Below are 23,605 nucleotides of genomic sequence, written 5' to 3'. Positions count from 1 at the left end.
ATTTTGTGATGCTGTCTACCTATGGGCTTATAAAGTTTACAGCTGCATTAGGAGGACAAGCATTACCATTAGCATGAAAAGTAGGGCAGACCTCAGTTGCAAAAGCTTCTAGCCATACACATAGGGCAATACGTAAATGATACACCTTATTGCATTCACCCATTCACCCTCCCCTGTTCACGCTAATTGGAAATTTCCATCCATTTCAGAGAAGTAACACAACTATCAATCATTTTCCCTGGCACGAATCTTCCAGGAGGAAGAAAATGGAATACACCTAGCGACAGAGCTCACGCACTAGTAGTCCATGTGTCTTAGATTTAATATCTGATGACTAGCTGCATTGAAGCCAAGAGGTGGTTCACAAAGTTGCTGCACATTAGAATCACCTGGGGAACTCTGAGACCTCCCTGTGCCCAGGCTCCTGCCTAGACCTACTGAATCAAAATCTCTGGGGCTGGGACCCAGACACCAATGTTTTTCTTCAAAGCTCTTTAGGTAATTCAAACGAGCAGCAAAGCTTGAGAACCAGCCCAATAATGGGAACAAACTTATTTCACACAGATAAAGTGGGGCAATTCATATGTTAGAAGAACGTGAATATATGTATATATTTCTTTTTTTCGCTTTATTCTTTTTGTATTTCAAATAGGCTTTTTTTTTCCTTCTGCAAAAAGCGTTATTGTTTCCATCTGGTCCAAGGCTTGGGAGAGGGCTCCAGGGCGGTTACAAAGCTGCCTAGTGGCTGCAGAGCGGGGCTTCAGGCAGAAGCTCTGACGCCAGAGGGTCTCCTCAGACGCGGCTGGACTTCAGAGACTCCTGTTTGGCTCGAGGGTGAGCCTTTCAAAGAGATACTCGCCCAGCACAACCTGCGGACCAGCCAGCCTGCGGAGGTTGGTCAGGTGGTCGCCCATCTTCTGGATGAGTTTCACCGGCTCCTCCAGGAAGCGGCTCTCCAGGAAGTCACAGAGCTGGGAGTCTTCACGGGCAGGACCCAGGGCGCGCAGATCCGATAGTGCCTGGTTCCGATTCTTCTCCCTAAGAATGGCGGCTTCCACAGCATCCTGGGTTTTACCCCACTCATCCTGAGAAGGCTTCCGCGCATCCTGGAAGAGGGCGCGGCCGCAGCACTGGTTTTGCATTTTCAAGAGGCGCTGGGCGCCCTCACACTTCTCCTCAGCCAGTTGGCGAAAAATGTGGCCCATACTGTCCAGAGTCCCATTGTTGCTGTCGAAATAGATGCTCAGAGAGAGGTAAGTGTCCACAGATGCATGTTGAACAGGCGGTGGACGGCGGCCTCCACCTCGGTGGAATAATTCTGACGAACCTGGGAACTCGTGGTTGATCAGTGATAAGGAGCTAAGCTCAAAGAATGGTGTTGGCCTGTCCTGGAGGCTGAGGATAGCTGAGTGTCTGATTCCAAAGGTTGCGAAAGGAAGAAAGGTTGGAGGGTGGTCGGGGGCTGGAGCAAGGAGCGTCCCTGGGTCTGTTCATTCCAAACACTGTTGAAGCAAAAGACAGATCTGCAGGACTGCCGAACGCACTGCCTCAAATAGGCTTTGATATAAATGAACAAGAAGTCCAAGCAAGGACAAAACTTACCCTTCCTCCCACCAAAATAGCTGGTGATACTAGAATCTAGATCTGGGAAGGGATTCTTCCATTACTTTCTTAACATTCCAAGCCACTAGAGCAGTGGTTCTCAAAGTATGGTCACCTTGTAACCAAGCAGTACCCTATGGGGCCTTCCTAGGACAGACCCATCCCCCATATCCTCTATTGTAGTTTCTCTCTGAAGTACTCAGATAATAGTATCTCAGGCATATTTCTTGAGTTTTCAGACACTAAAAACCACCACCCAATGGAAGAAATGAACTCCTTGATGATCATGAGCACGTAGCCCCCAGGCCTTCTGGCACCTAAGGATGGATAATGTTACCTGCCTTGTGGCCTCAACATCAGCCAATCAGAGGATTGTGCACGAGCTGATCACATGCCCTGGGATGTCCCTCCCTCACCTGGCCTTTAAAAATGCTTTGCTGAAATCCTTTGGAGATTTCAGGGGTTTTGGAACACGGACCACCCCTCTCCTTGCTCGATCCTGCAATAAACCTTTCTCTTCTCCAGACTCCAACCTTTAGGTTTGTTTGGCCTCACTGTGCTTCAGACACACGAACCTGCATTCGGTAACAAGCTGACCAGCTTTACCAGCGTCCCCTGATAATGTGTCAGATATTCAAGTTTTAGGGCCCTATCCAAGCCCTATGGAATCAGCAACTCTAGTGGGGCTCAGTGATCTCTGTTATAACAGGCCCTCCATATGATTTTTATTCACCTTAAAGTTTGAAGATATCTGCATTGTCAGCTGGCCAAAGCGTCCACCAGCAGGTGAAGGGGAGTGACGCCTGGAAGAGATAGGGAGTAGCCAAGGCAAGTACAGCAGCATTTGCCGTGGTAGTAATGGAGAATGCCTTTTCTCCACTGGTTGGCACAGACTAGTATCTGGGAGCAGTGGCAGGGTTATTTAGGATGCTTTACATTTCAATGTAGTGACCGCTGTCCTGGTTTGCCAGGGACTTCCCCTGTGTGAACACTTAAAATCTCATCCTGGCAAACCCCTTAGCCCTGGATTTGAAAAACTTAGGGAATAACATGAAATTTAGGGGAAACATGATCTAGGATTTGGGCAAGTCACAAGTGCTAATTAAAGCTAAGCAAGTATGGACAGCATCTAGCCTTCTTTACCCCTTTGTGGGAAGGTAAATCTGATTGGGTGAAAGGACTTATTGTTAAGAAATCTTTGTAGAAACATCCCCTGCTGCTTAGTCCGCTGGTTCTCAGTTCTGGCTAGACACTGGCATCGTCTGAGGAGATTTAAAATTATTTTATTGGTCTAGGATGACCAACAGTCAGTGTGAGGGTTTTTAAAAAGTGCTTCAGATGATTCTAATATGCAGCCAAATTTAGGTGCCACTGCTTAAGCTTTTGAACCACTGCTACATATTTTCACCTCATCTTCCTATGAGAATATCCAACTGTAGTTGAGGTTTGTTGTTTTTTCTTTTTCTTTTTTTAACTCTCTTATTATAAGATTTACTGTCTTAAATAAGATTGAATGTACAGAAAATCCTGCTAGTCCATCTGGTATAGCTAGACACTTAGAATAATATCGTTAAGATATATACCATTTAAGTACTGTGACTGGCCTTTTTAAAATTAACATATGCATTGAATTAGTACAATCTCTTTTGAAGTTGTCATGTTGGGGAGCTATACCTGTAATCTGCTGCCATTGCTAAATATCTGGACAACTCTTATTAGGAATTGTTTTTAAACATCTTTAGGGATTAAAACCAAGAGTGCTGTATTATTTGTACTGGGACCACAAAAACCTCACAAAGTTTCCCCACTGTACCTTCTACCCCCATCTCTAACCCTTGGCAACTTCTAATCTGTTCTCCATCTCCACAGTTTTGTTATTTTAAGAATAATATGTAAACATAATCATGAATTACTTAATCTTCGGAGATTGGCTTTAAAAAATTTTTTCTTCAGCATCATTCCCTTGAAGTTCATTTTAATTTTTGCATATATTAATAATTTGTTCCTTTTCGTTGCTCTGTAGTATTCTATCATAAGATTTTATCACAATTTGTTTCAACATTCATCCATTGAAAGACATTTGGGTAGTTGCCAGTTTTTGGCTATTATAAATAAAACTGCTATGAACATTTATGTGTAAGTTTCTGTGGGAACTTAATTAAGTTTTTGTTTCTTTTGGATAAATGCTCAAGAGTACAAGTACTGCGTTGTAGGGTGAATCTACTTTTAGGATTAAAAGAGACTGTCAAGCTGTTTCTCAGAGTGGCTAAACCATTTTATTTTCCCACCAGTGACGTGATAAAACTTTTCTACGTACTCGCCAGCATTTGATGTTGTCACTATAATTTTAGTTATTCTCTGATATCTCATTATGGTCTTAATTTGCATTTCCCTAATGCTAATGATGTTGAGCATCTTTTCATGTGCTTCTTTGCCATGTGTATATTCTCTTCCATGAAATGTCTGTTCCTGTCTTCTGCCTATTTTCTAGTTGGATTTTTTTAAGTTGTTTGGAGAGTTCTTTGTATATTATAGATACAAGTCATCTGTCTCATATGGGATTTTCAAATATGTTTTCCCACTGTGTAATTTGAGTTTTCATCCACTTAAAAGGATCTTCTATGAAGCATTTTTAACTCATTTTGATGAGATCCAATTGATCAGTTTTTGCTTTTATTGATCATACTTTCGGTGTCAAGTCTAAGAATTATTCACCTAGTTCTAGATGCCAAAGATTTTCTCCTATTTCTTTTTCTAAAAATGTCCTGCTTTTACATTTCAGATTATGATCCACTTTGATTTAATTTTTGTGTAAGGTGTGGAGGTTTAGGTTAAGGTTCATTTTTTGTTTGTTTTTGTCGAGGGATGTCCAACTGTTTCAGTACCATTTTTTGAAATGTCTATTCTTCCTTGATAGCTTTGGCACTGCTGTCAAAAACAGGTTAAATGTATTTATGTCAGTCTATTTCTGGGTTCTCTATTCCATTCCATTGATCTATGTATCTACCGTCCAAAATTACTGCCAAGTCTTGAAATTGGGTGGATTAATTCCTCCCATTTTAATCTTCCTTTACAAATTGTTTTAGCTATTCTTCAGCCTCTTCTTACCATATAAATCTTAGAAAAAGCTTGTCTATATCCGCAAAAACCTTGAGGGCATTTTAAGAGTAATTGTGTTAAGCCTCTTGGGGAGAATTGACATCTTTATTATGTTGTGTTTTCTAATCCATGAACAAGGTATGTCTCCCTATTTGTTTGGGACTTTAACATTTTTCTTCATCAGCATTTTGTAATTTTCAGTATAGAGGTCCTATAAATGTCTTATTGGGCTTGTATTTAAGTATTTATTTAGGTCAGTTGTAAATGGCATCACATATTTTACTTTAAGCTTCTACACATTTGTTATTAATATATAATGTGATAAAATTGTGTTGATCTTGTACTCTAAAACATTTACAAACTAATATTATTTCTCAAGCTTTTTGTGGATTCCTTGGTATTTTCTCCATTTAGATTATCATCTCATCTTCAGACACAGACAGTTTTACTTTTCCTTAGGCAATATAATAGGATATATTACTATTCAACATTCAGTAGGATATATTCCTTCCTATTCAACATAGTAGGAATAGTCCTTTTATCTTTTCAATGAACTTTTTAAAAATTTAACTTTTAAATTTATGTATTTATTTATTTTTGCTTTATTTTCTTACTAGAACCTCCAGTAATATATTTAATAAAAGTGGTGAGAGTAGATATCCGTGCCTTGTTTCTGATCTTACAGAGAAAGCATTCAGTCTTTCACAGTTAAATATAATGTGGGTATAGGTTGTTTGTAGATCATCTTTATGAGTTTCAGTATGTTCCTTTTGTATTCCTAGTTTGCTTGGAGTTCTTTTTTCTTCTGTTTTTACAATCATGAATGGGATTGGATTTTGTCAAGTGCTTTCTCTGCATTATTGGATAGGATCACATGACTTTTCCCTTTAATCTGTTGGATATGGTGGATAACATTGTTTGATTTTCAAATATTTAACCAACTTTGCATAACTAGAATAAATGCCACTTGGTCATGGTATATTATTCTTTTTATATATTTCTGGATTTAATTTGCTAATATTTGGCAGAGGATTTTTACAGCCAATTTCATAAAAAATATTGGTCTGTAGTTTTCTTCTTTCTATCCTATCCCTGTCCGGTTTTGGTATCAAGGTAATACTGGCTTCATAAATTTAATTAGGAACTGTTCCTTCTACTTCTCTTTCTTCTCAAATCATGTAAAATTGGTGTTAATTCTTTATGTCTTGGGTAAAAGTGAAACATCTAAGCCTGAATATTCCTTTTGGGAGTTTTTAAATGAAAAATCAGTGTTTCTAATGGTTACAGGAAAATTGAGATTATCTATTTCATCTTGGCTGAGTTTTGGTAGTTTTGAGTGTAGAAGCATTGGCCCATTTCATCTACATTTTTGAATTTATAGTGTAGACTTGTTCATAACAACTTGTCCCTTATTAACCTGCAGGATATGTCATGGTATCCCTGGTTGCATTTCTGATATCTGTGATTTGTGCCATCCATCTTTTTATCTTTATCAATCTTGCTAGATCTTTATTGATTAGGTTGTTTATTTCCAAAAACCAGCCTTTTGTTTCATTGATTTTTCCCCCCTATTTTCCTGTTTTCAGTTTCATGGATTTCTATTTCATCTTTATTATTTCCTTCTTTCTGCTTGTTTAGTGTTTTTTCCTCTTCCATTTTTACTGTTGTAATATAGAAAATTATATTATTGCTTTTTTTTTTTTTTTTTTGCGGTACGCGGGCCTCTCACCGTTGTGGCCTCTCCCGCTGCGAGCACAGGCTCCGGACGCACAGGCCCAGCGGCCACGGCTCACGGGCCCAGCCGCTCCGCGGCACGTGGGATCCTCCCGGACCGGGGCACGAACCCGCGTCCCCTGCATCAGCAGGCAGACTTTCAACCACTGCGCCACCAGGGAAGCCCTAGATTATTGCTTTGAAATACTTTCTTTCCCAATTTAGTGCTATAAACTTCCCTTTCAGCATTGCTTTCACTTCATTCTGCAAACTTTGATCTGTTATATCTCCATTTTCTTTTATTCTATGCATTAAAAAATATTTCCTTGATGCTGTCTTTTTTACCCATGAGTTATTTGGAATTGTGATGTTTAGTTTTCACGTGACTGAAGACTTTCCTGTTGTCTTTCTGTTATTGATTTCTAGTCTGATTCCATTATGGCTAGAGAACATACTCTATGATTTTAATTCTTTTAAATCTGCTAATTTTTTTATGAATATATAAACGAAAGAAATAAGAAAACCTCTGAGTCTTAGCATCCAACACTTAGGCACATTACAATTTAAATCTGCTAAGGTTCTTTTTATTGCCCAGTATATAGTATATGAGTGAATATTCCATGGACACTTGAATATGTATTCTGCTGTTACTGAGTGTGTTCTTTAAATGTCAGTTATATCCTATTGATTGATGATGTTTTCATTTCTTCCATATTCTTGCTGATTTTTCTCTCTGGTAGTTCTATAAATTGCTGTGCTGAAGTCTCAAATAATAATTGTGGATTTAAAATTTTCTCCTTTTACTACTTTTTTCAGTGTTTGCTTCATGTATTTTGAAATTCTGTTGTTTGGTGCATACACATTTAGTATCATTAGGTCATCTAGGTGGATTATTCCTGTTATCTTTATGTAATGACCCTGTTTGCCCCTAATAATTTCCTTTTCTCTGAAGGCTACTTTATCTGATATTAATATAGCCATTCCTACTTTTTCTGATTAACGTTCACATGATATATCATTATCTTCCTTTTACTTTGAACTACCTATATCATGATGTTTAAAGTAAACTTCTTATAGACAGTATATAGTTGGATCATGCTTGTGAATTTTTAATCTACTCTTCCAATCTCTGTCTTTGACTTGGTTATTTAGATCATTTACAGTTAATGTAATTATTGCTATGTTAAAGATTAGGTCTACCATTTTATTTTTTGTTTTGTCTTTTACCTTAGTTTCTCAATCTTGTGTTTCTGTTATTTTGCCTTCTTGTGGGTTACTTAAACATTTTTTAATAAGTCCATTTTAATTTAATTTATTTATAATCATTTGTGTATACTGTTTGTATAGTTTTCTTAGTGGTTGCTTTTGGCATCACAGGATACATATGTAACTTACCATAGCCTACTGGAATCAGTGTTTTATTACTTCAAGTGAAGTTTCAAAATTTTACTTCCATTTAGTCTCTTAATATTCCCCAGTTTTAAAGTATGATTTTCTGTAGTATTTCCTTTCTCTACATTGAGAACCACATCAGATGGTGTCATAATATTTGCTTTGACCATCAGATAGTATTTAAGAAACTCATGAGGCTAATGATCGTCTCTTATATTTACCCCATTTGTTTTCACCCATTCCATTGTTCCCCTTTCCTTTCTGAAGTTCCGAGTCTTCTGTTGTTGTTTTTTTTATGTTTTCATAACATGAGGTGATATCTGAGCTTTCCAGTGCCATTGGATATGAGTTTCAGGAAACACTGAGTCTGGCTCACTTAATGCTGCTGAGTTGGAGGGTTTGTATATGTTGGGCCTGTTGGCGCAGCAGGTGCTAGCAGATTAGACTAATGTTGATGGGACTAGTGCCACAGGAGGATGGGTTCCCATTCAGGCTATGCTGCTGCTACAGTAGATCAAGTCCCCCTCTACCCCAAGTGTGGGGCAGTGACCTGCTACTGTCACTGCTTTGTATTAGGCTGCTTTTGCCTCAGGTGTGTGGTGGGATTCCTTGGAACCTGCTGCTGCTGTCAATCACAAGGTTAAATTCATTTCAGAAATACTTAAGTATAAATATATAGCCTGGCTCCTGTAGGACCCCTGTAATAGTTTTTATTTTTATTTTTATTTTATTTTTTTATTAGTTTCTGCTTTATAACAAAGTGAATCAGTCATACATATACATCCGTTCCCACATCCCTTCCCTCATGCATCTACCTCCCTCCCACCCTCCCCATCCCACCCCTCCAGGCGGTCACAAAGTACCGAGCTGATCTCCCCGTGCTCTGCGGCTGCTTCCCACTATCTATCTACCTCACGTTTGGTAGTGTATACATGTCCATACCTCTCTTTCGCTTTGTCACAGCTTACACTTCCCCCTCCCCATATCCTCAAGTCCATTCTCAAGTAGGTCTGTGTCTTTATTCAAGTTTTACCCCTAGGTCCTTCATGACATTTTTTTTTTAATTCCATATATATGTGTTAGCATACGGTATTTATCTTTCTCTTTCTGACTTACTTCACTCTGTATGACAGACTCTAGGTCTATCCACCTCATTACAAATAGCTCAGTTTCGTTTCTTTTTATGGCTGAGTAATATTCCATTGTATATATGTGCCACATCTTCTTTATCCATTCATCCGATGATGGACACTTAGGTAGTTTTCAGCTCCGGGCTATTGTGAATAGAGCTGCAATGAACATTTTGGTACATGTCTCTTTTTGAATTATGGTTTTCTCAGGGTATATGCCTAGTAGTGGGATTGCTGGATCATATGGTAGTTCTATTTGTAGTTTTTTAAGGAACCTCCATACTGTTCTCCATAGTGGCTGTACCAATTCACATTCCCACCAGCAGTGCAAGAGTGTTCCCTTTTCTCCACACCCTCTCCAGCATTTATTGTTTCTAGATTTCTTGATGATGGCCATTCTGACTGGTGTGAGATGATATCTCATTGTAGTTTTGCTTTGCATTTCTCTAATGATTAATGATGTTGAGCATTCTTTCATGTGTTTGTTGGCAGTCTGTATATCTTCTTTGGAGAAATGCCTATTTAAGTCTTCTGCCCATTTTTGGATTGGGTTCTTTGTTTTTTTGCTATTGAGCTGCATGAGCTGCTTATAAATTTTGGAGATCAATCCTTTGTCAGTGGCTTCATTTGCAAATATTTTTTCCCATTCTGAGGGTTCTCTTTTGGTCTTCTTTATGGTTTCCTTTGCTGTGCAAAAGCTTTGAAGTTTCATTAGGTCCCATTTGTTTATCTTTGTTTTTATTTCCATTTCTCTAGGAGGTGGGTCAAAAAGGATCTTGCTGTGATTGATGTCATAGAGTGTTCTGCCTATGTTTTCCTCTAAGAGTTTGATAGTTTCTGGCCTTACATTTAGGTCTTTAATCCACTTTGAGCTTATTTTTGTGTATGGTGTTAGGGAATGATCGAATCTCATTCTTTTACATGTCCCTGTCCAGTTTTTGCAGCACCACTTATTGAAGAGGCTGTCCTTTCTCCACTGTACATTCCTGCCTCCTTTATCAAAGATAAGTTGACCATATGTGCGTGGGTTTATCTCTGGGCTTTCTATCCTGTTCCATTGATCTATCTTTCTGTTTTTATGCCAGTACCACACTGTCTTGATTACTGTAGCTTTGTAGTATAGTCTGAAGTCAGGCAGCCTGATTCCTCCAGCTCCGTATTTCGTTCTCAAGATTGCTTTGGCTATTCGGGGTCTTTTGTTTTTCCAAACAAATTTTGAAATTTTTTGTTCTACTTCTGTGAAAAATGCCAGTGGTAGTTTGATAGGGATTGCATTGAATCTGTAGATTGCTTTGGGTAGTAGAGTCATTTTCACAATATTGATTCTTCCAATACAGGAGCATGGTATATCTCTCCATCTATTTGTATCATCTTTAATTTCTTTCATCAGTGTCTTATAATTTTCTGCATACAGGTCTTTTGTCTCCTTAGGTAGGTTTATTCCTAGATATTTTATTCTTTTTGTTGCAATGGTAAATGGGAGTGTTTTCTTGATTTCATTTTCAGATTTTTCATCATTAGTGTACAGGAATGCCAGAGATTTCTGTGCATTAATTTTGTATCCTGCTACTTTACCAAATTCATTGATTAGCTCTAGTAGTTTTCTGGTAGCAGCTTTAGGATTCTCTATGTATAGTATCATGTCATCTGCAAACAGTGACAGCTTTACTTCTTCTTTTCCAATTTGGATTCCTTTTATTTCCTTTTCTTCTCTGATTGCTGTGGCTAGAACTTCCAAAACTAGGTTGAATAAGAGTGGTGAGAGTGGGCAGCCTTGTCTTGTTCCTGATCTTAGTGGAAATGGTTTCAATTTTTCACCATTGAGGACAATGTTGGCTGTGGGTGTTTCATATATGGCGTTTATTATGTTGAGGAAAGTTCCCTCTATGCCTACTTTCTGCAGGGTTTTTATCATAAATGGGTGTTGAATTTTGTCAAAAGCTTTCTCTGCATCTATTGAGATGATCATATGGTTATTCTCCTTCAACTTGTTAATATGGTGTATCACATTCATTGATTTGCGTATATTGAAGAATCCTTGCATTCCTGGAATAAACCGCACTTGATCATGGTGTATGATCCTTTTAATGTGCTGTTGGATTCTGTTTGCTAGTATTTTGTTGAGGATTTTTGCATCTATGTTCATCAGTGATATTGGCCTGTAGTTTTCTTTCTTTGTGACATCCTTCCCTGGTTTTGGTACCAAGGTGATGGTGGCTTTGTAGAATGAGTTTGGGAGTGTTCCTTCCTCTGATATTGTTTGGAAGAGTTTGAGAAGGATGGGTGTTAGCTCTTCTCTAAATGTTTGGTAGAATTCGCCTGTGAAGCCATCTGGTCCTGGGCTTTTGTTTGTTGGAAGATTTTTAATCACAGTTTCAATTTCAGTGCTTGTGATTGGTCTGTTCATATTTTCTATTTCTTCCTGATTCAGTCTTGGCAGGTTGTGCATTTCTAAGAATTTGTCCATTTCTTCCAGGTTGTCCATTTTATTGGCATAGAGTTGCTTTTAGTAATCTCTCATGATCTTTTGTATTTCTGCAATGTCAGTTGTTACTTCTCCTTTTTCATTTCTAATTCTATTGATTTGAGTCTTCTCCCTTTTTTTCTTGATGAGTCTGGCTAATGGTTTGTCAATTTTGTTTATCTTCTCAAAGAACCAGCTTTTAGTTTGGTTGATCTTTGCTATCGTTTCCTTCATTTCTTTTTCATTTATTTCTGATCTGATCTTTATGATTTCTTTCCTTCTGCTAACTTTGGGGGTCTTTTGTTCTTCTTTCTCTATTTGCTTTAGGTGCAGGGTCAGGTTGTTTACTCGAGATGTTTCCTGTTTCTTAAGGTGGGATTGTATTGCTATAAACTTTCCCCTTAGAACTGCTTTTGCTGCATCACATAGGTTTTGGGTCGTCGTGTCTCCATTGTCATTTGTTTCTAGGTATTTTTTAATTTCCTCTTTGATTTCTTCAGTGATCACTTCGTTATTGAGTAGTGTATTGTTTAGCCTCCATGTGTTTGTATTTTTTACAGATCTTTTCCTCTAATTGATGTCTAGTCTCATAGCATTGTGGTCGGAAAAGATACTTGATACAATTTCAATTTTCTTAAATTTACCAGGGCTTGATTTGTGACCCAAGATATGATCTATCCTGGAGAATGTTCCATGAGCACTTGAGAAAAATGTGTATTCTGTTGTTTTTGGATGGAATGTCCTATAAATATCAACTAAGTCCATCTTGTTTAATGTATCATTTAAAGCTTGTGTTTCCTTATTTATTTTCATTTTGGATGATCTGTCCATTGGTGAAAGTGGGGTGTTAAAGTCCCCTACTATGATTGTGTTACTGTCGATTTCTCCTTTTATGGCTGTTAGTATTTGCCTTATGTATTGAGGTGCTCCTATGTTGGGTGCATAAATATTTACAATTGTTATATCTTCTTCTTGGATCGATCCCTTTATCATTATGTAGTGTCCTTCTTTGTCTCTTCTAATAGTCTTTATTTTAAAGTCTATTTTGTCTGATATGAGAATTGCTACTCCAGCTTTCTTTTGATTTCCATTTGCATGGAATATCTTTTTCCATCCCCTACTTTCAGTCTGTATGTGTCTCTAGGTCTGAAGTGGGTCTCTTGTAGACAGCATATATATGGGTCTTGTTTTTGTATCCATTCAGCCAATCTGTGTCTTTTGGTGGGAGCATTTAGTCCATTTACATTTAAGGTAATTATTGATATGTGTGTTCCTATTCCCATTTCCTTAATTGCTTTGCGTTTGTTATTGTAGGTATATTCCTTCTGCTGTGTTTCTTGCCTAGAGAAGTTCCTTTAGCATTTGTTGTAAAGCTGGTTTGGTGGTGCTGAACGCTCTGAGCTTTTGCTTGTCTCTAAAGGTTTTAATTTCTCCATGAAATCTGAATGAGATCCTTGCTGGGTAGAGTAATCTTGGTTGCAGGTTTCTCTCCTTCATCACTTTAATTATGCCCTGCCACTCCCTTCTGGTTTGTAGAGTTTCTGCTGAGAGGTCAGCTGTTATCCTGATGGGGATTCCCTTGTGTGTTATTTGTTGTTTTTGCCTTGCTGCTTTTAATATGATTTCTTTGTGTTTAATTTTTGACAGTTTGATTAATATGTGTCTTGGCGTATTTCTCCTTGGATTTATTCTGTATGGGACTCTCTGTGCCTCCTGGACTTGATTAACTATTTCCTTTCCCATATTAGGGAAGTTTTCAACTATAATCTCTTCAAATATTTTCTCAGTCCCTTTCTTTTTCTCTTCTTCTTCTGGAACCCCTATAATTCGAATGTTGGTGCGTTTAATGTTGTCCCAGAGGTCTCTGAGACCGTCCTCTGTTCTTTTCATTCTTTTTTCTTTATTTTGCTCTGCATCAGTTATTTCCACTATTTTATCTTCCACCTCACTTATCCGTTCTTCTGCCTCAGTTATTCTGCTATAGATCCCATCTAGAGTATTTTTCATTTCATTTATTGTGTTTTTTTTTTTTTTTTTTTTTTTTTGCGGTAGGCGGGCCTCTCACTGTTGTGGCCTCTCCCCTTGCGGAGCACAGGCTCCGGAGCACAGGCTCAGTGGCCACGGCTCACGGGCCCAGCCGCTCCGCGGCACGTGGGATCCTCCCAGACCTGGGCACGAACCCGCGTCCCCTGCATCGGCAGGCGGACCCTCAACCACTGCGCCACCAGGGAAGCCCCATTTATTGTGTTTTTAATCGATGCTTGATTCATCTTTAGTTCTTCTAGGTTCTTGTTAAATGTTTCTTGCATGTTGTCTATTCTATTTCCAAGATTTTGGATCTTGGAAATAGAATCTTGGATCAGCTTTACTATCATTATTCTGAATTCTTTTTCAGGTAGACTGCCTATTACCTCTTCATTTGTTAGGTCTGGTAGGTTTTTATCTTGCTCCTTCACCTGTTGTGTGTTTTTCTGCCTTCTCATTTTGCTTACGTTACTGTGTTTGGGGTCTCCTTTTTGCAGGCTGCAGATTCGTAGTTCCCGTTGTTTTTGGCGTCTGTCTCCCGTGGCTAAGGTTGTTTCAGTAGGTTGTGTAGGCTTCCTGGTGGGGGGGGACTAATGCCTGTGTTCTGGTGGTTGAGGCTCGATCTTGTCTTTCTGGTGGACAGGTCCATGTCTGGTGGTGTGTTTTGGGGTGCCTGTGGCTTATTATGTTTTTAGGTAGCCTCTCTGCTAATGAGTGGGGTTGTGTTCCTGCCTTGCTAGTTGCTTGGCATAGGGTGACCAGCACTGTATCTTGGTGGTCGTTGACTGAAGCTGGGTGCTGGCGTTGAGATGGAGATCTCTGGGACATTTTCGCTGCTTGATATTATGTGGAGCTGGGAGGTCTCTTGTGGACCCGTGTCCTGAAGTTGGCTCTCCCACTTCAGAGGCACAGCACTGACTCCTGGCTGCAGCACCAAAAGCCTTTCATCCACCCGGCTTGTGTCTCAAATACCATTCTATACCATGCTGGGAAAGCTGTGGATTCCTTGAGGGTATTTGTCTTGATTTCTGTGGTCCAATTTCCTTTTCACTGACTCCTTTTTGCTTAGCCGGCATGTAAAAGGGTACCAAGAAGGTGGCAGCAGGCACAATAAATCTCTTTAAAAGACTCCTGTACCCCTTGCCTGTAATAGTTTTTTATTGCTTTCATACAAATTACCACAAGTATAGTGACTCAAAACAATGTAAATTTATTACCTTACAAGTCTGAGATTGGTCTCAATTGAGTAAAGTACAAGTGTTGGCAGGATCGACAGATGAATAGATAAAGATGTGGCACATATATACAATGGAATATTACTTAGCCATAAAAAGAAATGAAATTGAGTTACTTATAATGAGGTGGATTGACCTAGAGACTGTCATACAGAGTGAAGTAAGTCAGAAAGAGAAAAACAAATACCGTATGCTAACACATATATATGGAATCTAAAAAAAAAGAAAAAATGGTTATGAAGAACCTAGGGGGCAGGGCAGGAATAAAGACGCAGCCATAGAGAGAGGACTTGTGGACACAGGGAGGGGGAAGGGTGATCTGGGATGAAGTGAGAGAGTGGCATGGACATATATACACTACCAAATGTAAAATAGATAGCTAGTGGGAAGCAGCCACAAAGCACAGGGAGACCAGCTCTGTGCTTTGTGTCCACCTACAGGGGTGCGATCGGGAATGGAGGGTGGTAGGGAGATGCAAGAGGGAGGAGATATGGGGATATATGTATATGTATAGCTGATGCACTTTGTTATGAAGCAGAAACTAACACACCATTGTAAATCAGTTATACTCCAATATAGATGGTTAAAAAAGAAAAAAAAAGTGTTGGCAGAGCTACATTCTTTTCTGGAGGCTCCTAGGGGTGTTTCTGTTCCCTGGACTTTATCCGCTTCCAGCGGTCCCTTGTAGTCCTTGACTCAGAGTCCCCTTTCTCCACCTACAAAACCCAAAATGTTGCATCTCTCTGATTCTGCTTCTATTAGGACATCTCTCTCTTTCTCTTTCTACAGTTGGGAATGGTTTTCTACTTTTAAGGACTCATGCAATTAGATTTGTTCCATGAGGTAATCCAGGATATTCTTTCTATCTCAAGGTCTATAACTTCAGTCATATCTGCAAAGTCCTCTTCACCATGTGAGGTAACATATTAATAGGTTCTAGGGATTAGGGTGAGGGCATTTTTAGGAGCCATTATGCTGCCTACCACACCCTTAACAAGTGACCTTGAGAAAATTACTGAGATTTTTTAAAGCCTTACTTTCCTCAAACATAAAATGGAAAGAAAGCTAACTAGTTAATATCATGAAAGTGAAACAGTATATATGAAATCATCTAATTCAAAAAATAAGATTTCTTCTTTTTCTTTATGATTTACATGATTCTCAGAGTTCAGTTCCTTGAAGAGTTACTTTTTTTAAACAGAACTAAGGAATTTCAGGGTTCAGGTGCTGTAAGATTGTCTGAATTATCTGAGTAACAATTAGCTAAGCACAGGTGTAAAGCATTTGATTTACTCCCTGGTTTTTTTTATCTTCTCATCCCAATAAATGCCTATCCCTTTTCTAGCTCCAGCCAGTAGAGTCAGAGCTTGTTTTACTGTTTAACTAAAGTTCAATTTAAATTCTCTCTACATCTCCAGATTCTCAGCCCTGGTTGCATATTATAATCACCTGGGGAGATTTCAAGAACTACTGATGCCAAATTTCTACCTATCATGGATATTTGAGGAGGGACCTGGAATGAAATGCTCTAGCTTATGGTTTTTGGAACCAAATCATAGTCTACACTGAGCCAAATTATTTGCGAGATCACCTCTAAAAAGGAATTTATCTGTGGTGACTAATGCTCTCCCTTTGTCAGTATGCTTGATTTGTCCCTCTTTGGGGGAAAAAAAGAGGGGGAAAAACCCCCCAGCAGTTGTGCTCCCTGAATTATAACCCGATGCTGTGGAATTAGTGTTGGTTTAGAGTGCACATCTTCGGATACCCATTCTCTCTCCTGCTTCCTTGCATGAACTTATATCCTTGGGCAGTGTTTCATCCACCACCCTCTTTTGCTTCTAATCTTAGCAAGTAAAGTCTCCCCTTAATGAAACAGCATTTCATGAGGCTTACTGGGAGCGTAGGTCTGTTCCAGACCTATCCTATGTTAGCTAAAGCAGATATAAGTGATGTATTTTTGGTATTCATCCTTGTGGGTTGCAAAGAGAAGACAGAATTTTATCCTTTAGGTGTCATCTGACTGGACAAATGGGCTCTTTCCCTCTGCTGCCTACCATGTAAAAACCTGAGGGTGTTACCTCTAGAAGGTATCTTCTAGTTATCAAAATAGTTCAGATAAGTCAAATTTCTCAGTAAAAGATGACAAAACTATGGCTTAGGTGGTTAATTTTCTATGTCAATTTGTCTGGGCCACCATGCCCAGTTATTTGGTCAGATATTATTCTGGATATTTCTGTGATGGTGTTTTCGTGTTTTTTACAATTTTTATTTATTTATTTATTTATTTATTTATTTATATTTTTGGCTGCATTGGGTCTTCGTTGTCACACGTGGGCTTTCTCTATTTGCAGCAAGCGAGGGCTACTCTTTGTTGTGGTGTGCAGGCTTCTCATTGCGGTGGCTCCTCTTGTTGCAGAGCATGGGCTCTAGGTGCACGGGCTCAGTAGCTGTGGTGCACGGGCTTATTTGCTCCACGGCACATGGGATCTTCCCAGACCAGGGCTCAAACCTGTGTCCCCTGCATTTGCAGGCGGATTCTTAACCACTGCGCCACCAGGGTAGTCTCTGTGATGGTGTTTTTGGATGAAATTCATATTTACATTGGTGTTGGACTTTGAGTAAAGCAGATTATCCTCCATAGTATGGGTGCGCCTCATCCAATCAGTTGAAGCTCTTAATAAAACAAAGACTGACCTCGCTGTCGCAAAAAGGAATTCTGCAAGAAGACTTACAGAAATTGAACTGCAACTCTTCCTAGAGTCTCTAGACAGCCTAAGCTGCAGATTTTGAATTGACCAAGCCTCTATTATTGTGTGAACCAATTGTTTAAAATCTCTCTCTCTCTTTCTCTATCTTTATATAGATATGGATATAGATCTAGGTATCAATATTGATATCTAGATCTATATCTATCAATATATATGGGCACATTGTATACACATGCTGTTGGTTCTGTTTTTCTGGAGAAGCTTGACTAATATAGTGGCCCATATAAATAAAAGGATGAACCCAAGTTCACCCAGGTAGAAAGTAGTACAATGAGAACTGGAACTTAAGGCTTCATGACTCATCCAGCTGTGAACACTGACCCAGAACTGGGGTCCGCAAACTCTGGCCCACTGATCAGATCTCGCTTGACTCCTGGTTTTGTACATAACATTTTGCTTGAACACAGCCACACCCATTCATTAACGTATGGTGCATGGCTGTTTCTGTGCCACAGCAGCAGACAGGCAGTTGCAACGGAGAGGTATGGTACACAAAATCCAAAATATTTACTACCTGACCCTTTACAGAAAAGACCTGCTGACCCTTGCTCTAGGATGCCATCTGATTTCTGATAACACAGAGGAGAATAATTCATGCACATTGGGGTTGATTGTTAATCTCATGTCCTCCTTAGGTCAAAGAACTCTTAAATGCTCACCCTTGCAATAGCCAGCTTGGGGAGCATTGTCTGAGGATGCAGAAATATTTCTTGCCAGGTCTTTCCAATCCACACTGCTCCCTGACTATGGTTCTTAAAACCTATTTTTAAAAAATTTTTTATTGGAATATAGTTGATTTACAGTGTTGTGTTAATTTCACGTGTACAGCAAAGTGAATCTGTTATACATATACATATATCCACTTTTATTTTTTTTTAGAGTCATTTCCAAATAGCCCGTTATAGAGTATTGAGTGGAGTTCCCTGTGCTAATAAGAAGAGCAGGTTCTTATTAGTTATCTATTTTATGTATAGCAGTGTGTATATTTCAGCCCCAATCTCCCAATTTAGCCTCCCCACCACAATCCCCTGGTAACCCTAAGTTTGTTTTCTGCATCCCTGCCTCTACTTCTAAAACCTGTCTATTTTAACCAACTACCACTCATTGCTTACTGTCTCTGGCTTCATGTACTTCATAATAAATCTACCTCTTGTTCAATCCTGGATGACATGTTCCAAGGACTGAGATAATATCTTATTCTACATAACTTGTCCTTGATATTGTCTAACTTGGGGTCTTTATCTATGTCCCAAAGAAGACAGTCACACTCTGTCTTCTAGTACTACTAATAATACCACATTTTATGGCATGAATTTGACCCAATGCACTGAACTATCCCTTTAGAAACTGTATGCAACCTGTCACTGGGTTTTAGCACCGGGATAGAGCTCAAATTAGTGTTCATATTTAAACAAATCTACTTGACCAGAAACTTTTTGTCTCACCATTTATTTTATGACACAAGTAACTTCTCTCTTTGCATCTATGATGTAAATATTTTTAGTTTCCTAAATTATCTGCAAAATTATTTAGAGCTTCCATTTCAGTAGGCATTGGAATTGCTGTGTTATGACTATTTCATTATTTTATTTCCAAATGTTAAAATAGGCTTCAAGCTTTGGCCAGGAGTAGACAGGAAAGGGTTTTAAAAGAAATGAAGAATGGGAAAGACTTCTGATGCAACGGAGACTTAATAAAGATTTGATTTTGAATCAAGAATTTATAATAAAGGTTTGATTTTGAATCAATAAGTTATGTCATTGCAAAATAGCTCCCTGGTAAAATTCCATTCTTTTGTAATCATTAAGTACAGAAATTAACCATCAAAATATGCAGTGATCTTTTTCATTTTCTAAAAACAAACCTATATCTAGATGAGAGGAGAATTCATTTCATAACTCAGGCTCTGGACTTACGACTCCAAGTCCTGTTTTCTTTCAACCATGCCTGCTAAGTTTCTGTCTAACTTCTTGAGCATGAGGTAATGGCTTCAGCTTTCATCTCCTTACTCAGTATATAGCTTGGTGACTAAGAGTAAGGGATTTAAACCTTGAGAACTTGGGTTCCAATCTTGACTCTAAAATTTACTTGTTGAGTACTCTTGAGCATGTTATCTGTTTTTGCCTCAGTTTTCTCATCTATAATATAGAGATAACATTACTTCTCTCAGCGCGTTGCTATGAGGGTTAAAAGAGAAAATTCACACAATGCAAGAATTTATCAGTTCTTGGGACACAATAAATACCGAAAAGAAATGTTAGCCATTATCAAGGGCCCCTCATTTTATGGATAATATAGATTAGTTTATATAGGTCTAATATTTACATATACATAAATATTTTGTACCTATATGTGTGTATACGTTCTTCTTAGAAATTGAGCAGTCAACATTCACATCTAAAAGTATGTGCTGTGTGAAATGTAGATCTCCTGTGTACAGACACAGTGCTTTAGTTATCTATTGCTACATAATAAAGAAGTCCAAACTTAGTGGTGAAATAAACTAAAATTTTAATATGTGCCCAGATTCTGTGGGTCAGCAATTCAAACAGTACGCAGAGGAGATGGCTTGTCTCTACTCTGTGACTGATGTCTGAAACCTCAGTCATGAGGATTCAAATGGCTGGGGCTGCAATCATCTAGATCATTTTAATTCACATGTCTGGCCCTTGAGATGGGATGACTTGAACACTGCGCCCAACAAGGACTGTTGCCTGGAGTGCCTATAGATGGCTGCCCATGTGGCTTGAACTTCTCATAACGTGGTCGTTAGGATTCAAGATAGAGTATCCCAAGAATGAGCGTTCAGGGTTGAAGCATTCCAGGAGAATCATGCAAAAGCTGCATGACCTTTTATGACCTAGTCTTAGATGTTACATAGCATCACTTTATACTATTGCAGGCGTTGGAGACCTTTTTCCATAAAGTGTGAGACGGTCAATATTTTAGGCTTTACACGCCATACAGTCTCTTTTGCAACTACTTAGCTCCGCTGCTGTGATGTGAAAACAGACACAAACAATACATATACTAAGGAACATGGCTGTGTTCCAATAAAGCTTCATTTATAAAAGCCGGTAGAGGCCTAGATTTGGCCTACCAGCCATAATTTACTGACCCCTGCTCTATTGTTTGAAGCCATGGAAAGCCTGCCCAAATTCAAGGGAAAATGCCCACATCTGGATGTGAAGAATGGCAACGACTCTGAGACCTTGTATTAAAACCACTACATATGGGATACTTAGAAGAAGATCTGTCTGCATACCTTGTTTCTCCCATGTATGGTGGATATGAGGTATTGGCACATGTTACATCTCTGTAAGCCTGGGTCAAGGTCAAAGTTGGAATGTGAACTCAATGACCTTGATTTTTGGAATAATTGGTAACTCTACTTATGATATCCTTACACTCCTTACCCATATAAATACACCACAAAAGATAGATTTCAAGTAAAGAGTTGCTTTATGGCAGATTTTTATTATGTCTCCATTGACTGAATTATTCCATTTTGGTTAGAAACATGAGTTTTGTTTCTTTCCTAAAGAGATCTGCAAGTTTTCAGATGTGGCATTTCATTCTAATGAGAGGATGATGTAGGTTTTTATAAACGGAAAAAGCAGGGCAGGCTGAGTTCACTCAGATCATACCAATGCTTACAGGAATAACCGAAACTGGAACACAGGCTTCCAGGTTTTCCTGTCCTGTGCTCTTTCCGGTAGGTGCCATTGTCTGCTGGGCCTGGCAGTAATAAGTTTTGACCTTTACCTCTCTACGCTATTGTGAAGTGGTTTTGGGCTTTGTTAGCTTTCTTATGAGTTTGTACTAAATTGTGTCCATAAAGTAGGCTGAATTCCTCAGGGAAGGATGATAGCTGTTACTGTGTTATTACTGCAAATGTTGTGTTGGTTACTTTTTTTTCTTTTCTTTTGTCCAGTTGTATCCTGAACTTAAAAGTTATATTATCTGAAATGAACGATGTGCATCTGGTGGAAAACACTAATTTAAGGGATGAAAATTCCTGATGATTGCTTCAGTCAACCCTTAATACACACTGAGCTTCATTAGTAAATAGACAACTCTCAGACCTTTCCCTTGGAAGAGGTCGCATAATCAGGCTTTGTGTTGATTTCGCATTCTGTTCGTTAGAGACAGAACAAAGTAGAATAATTGGCTGGTACAGGGAAAGCAGAAAGAACTTTCTTCTATTTTGGTGATGCATCCCGTAATAAGGGTTGAAAATGAGACTGGAGGTAAAAACGTGAAACTCAGAAGAGCAAAGGAGACAGGATATTGTTTCTTTGAAAATATTCTTTCAGTGTTGGCCCAGATGAAATATGAAGCTGAGGAAATTTTTTTTTAAATGATGATTTTTGTGTTAACAATGTGAGTGTGGAATTAGTAAGAATCAGAAAGCAAGCATCCTTTTCCACCAAGGACTTGGGAGCAAGTGAAACCATAAATACTCCCGGTTCTTGGAAACCCTTTTGGAGCAGTAATCAGAGAAGGGTAAAGGCAAAGCCTCAGAGCAGAGGTGTTCAGAGCAAAGGGATAGGAGGAGAACAAAAGGAGAGTGGATATTTTTAGAGCTGTCATTTTGAAATTTACCTGCTTCTGATTCAGTGCTGCTTTGCGACTGTGTTGATCCCGTGGAAATCCTCAAAGCAGGAGCAGCCCTATTTTAAAATAATAAGGTTAGAGCAAGTGACTTGAATCCAGGTCTCTTTAGCTCAAGAGGACAGAGGAGAGTGTGAGGAAAGAGTGAGGCCACAAGGAATTGTTCACTGGGTACATTTTCCCCAAACCTCACTAACTGGGAGAAACTGACCACTGGATTATGTGGCTTGAAGGAAAGCAAAAATGTTGAAAGCAAAGAGTGTGGAGCTTGTTTAGAAAGCAAGCTCTATCATTTGGTCACCTGCTGATGATAATAGCATTGGCTGAGTCCTGACCATTTGCAATGAAGGCACTTCTGTAGGTCATAAGTTCCAGGAGGGCCAGAACTGAGTACGTCTGTTTCAGCATTTAGCATGGTTTAGCATCTTAGAGCCCGGTACATTATTGGCATATAGTAGACTTAAAAATGAATATTTGTGGATTGTCTGAATGAGTGGATGGATGTGTGTGATTCATATCCTATTTGCAGGTCCTATGCCCTACAGTGGATTTTCAGTGTCAGATTGTGAACGTATTTATGATGGGGATTGGCATTGTTCCCTATCTAATGGATAAAGATTACACATCAAAGGACTTTACATTGACATCCCAAAAACCTCATAGGAATTACTTAACAAAAAAATAAAATTGGATTCTGTATAATTTCTAATTTATAAGCTGGCCAGACCACTGGTATTTCTGCCAGTCCTCTGGTAGTTCCGATGATGTCCCCCTGATAACCCAGGCATAATCAGAATGGCTTTAGGATTTGGGAGCCAAAATTTTCCTCAGTATTTACTGCTTTGCTAGTCCATTTAAGAAAATGGACTATTGAAAAAATAGCTTCAGACACAATATGGCATTTTATGATTTAGCATAAAATCTGAGAAATATAGAGGTTATCTGAAGCCTGCAATGGTAAAGTTCCCTCTGCTATTGAAGTTATTGTCTTTAAATAAAGATTCTACATCAGTAATGCTATATATATATTTTTTTTTCTGATATTCAGGTTAATTTCCTATTCTCTATAAGGAAGTAATTGGTTGGTTGGTATGAGAGATAGTGTGGCTTCCAAAAGTGAAAAGTATTATTTTGTTGTAATTTCCAGCTACCTAAGGATGGGAGAGGCCCAGGACACTGCAGTCAGTATATTATGTGGAGCAGGTTATATTGTGGTTTATTTATGACCTTTTACATGTTTATTTTCTATGCAATTTTGTGTGCTCCTTTTTGAGTTTTGGTAGATAAGTGTTTTGTAACTTCAGAATACTTGGAGTTATATATATATATATGACATATATATATATATATATTATCATAGTAGTTAAAGCCGTGGACAGTGTACTAGTCTACCTAGGTTCAAATTCTGGCTTTACCCTATGACTTCCCTGTGGCTTCCTCTGCTCACCTATTTAAAAGGAGTATAATAAGCCTGCTGTGGTGAGTTATATACTAAGTGCTATTTAAGCATTTGCTATAATGATTATGTATACTCGAAGGCCAGGAACTTGCCCCTTGATTGTC

At 38.7% G+C, this 23,605-nt stretch overlaps 1 pseudogene across 1 annotated transcript; it reads right to left on the bottom strand.

The window, feature by feature from the left end:
• Positions 1 to 809: 809 nt before the first annotated feature.
• On the bottom strand, positions 810 to 22,457 carry LOC307070136 (ferritin light chain-like; annotated as a pseudogene). Its single transcript has 5 exons — positions 22,378 to 22,457; positions 22,034 to 22,101; positions 21,076 to 21,166; positions 2,336 to 2,405; positions 810 to 1,327 (listed from the first exon to the last, which is right to left on the bottom strand). The product of its transcript is annotated as a ferritin light chain-like (transcript).
• Positions 22,458 to 23,605: the final 1,148 nt, after the last annotated feature.

The sequence above is a fragment of the Hyperoodon ampullatus genome (genome assembly GCF_949752795.1).
Source record: "Hyperoodon ampullatus genome assembly, contig: scaffold_443, whole genome shotgun sequence".
NCBI classification, from domain to species: domain Eukaryota; kingdom Metazoa; phylum Chordata; class Mammalia; order Artiodactyla; family Ziphiidae; genus Hyperoodon; species Hyperoodon ampullatus.
This window is presented reverse-complemented; position numbering and strand designations above follow the sequence as displayed.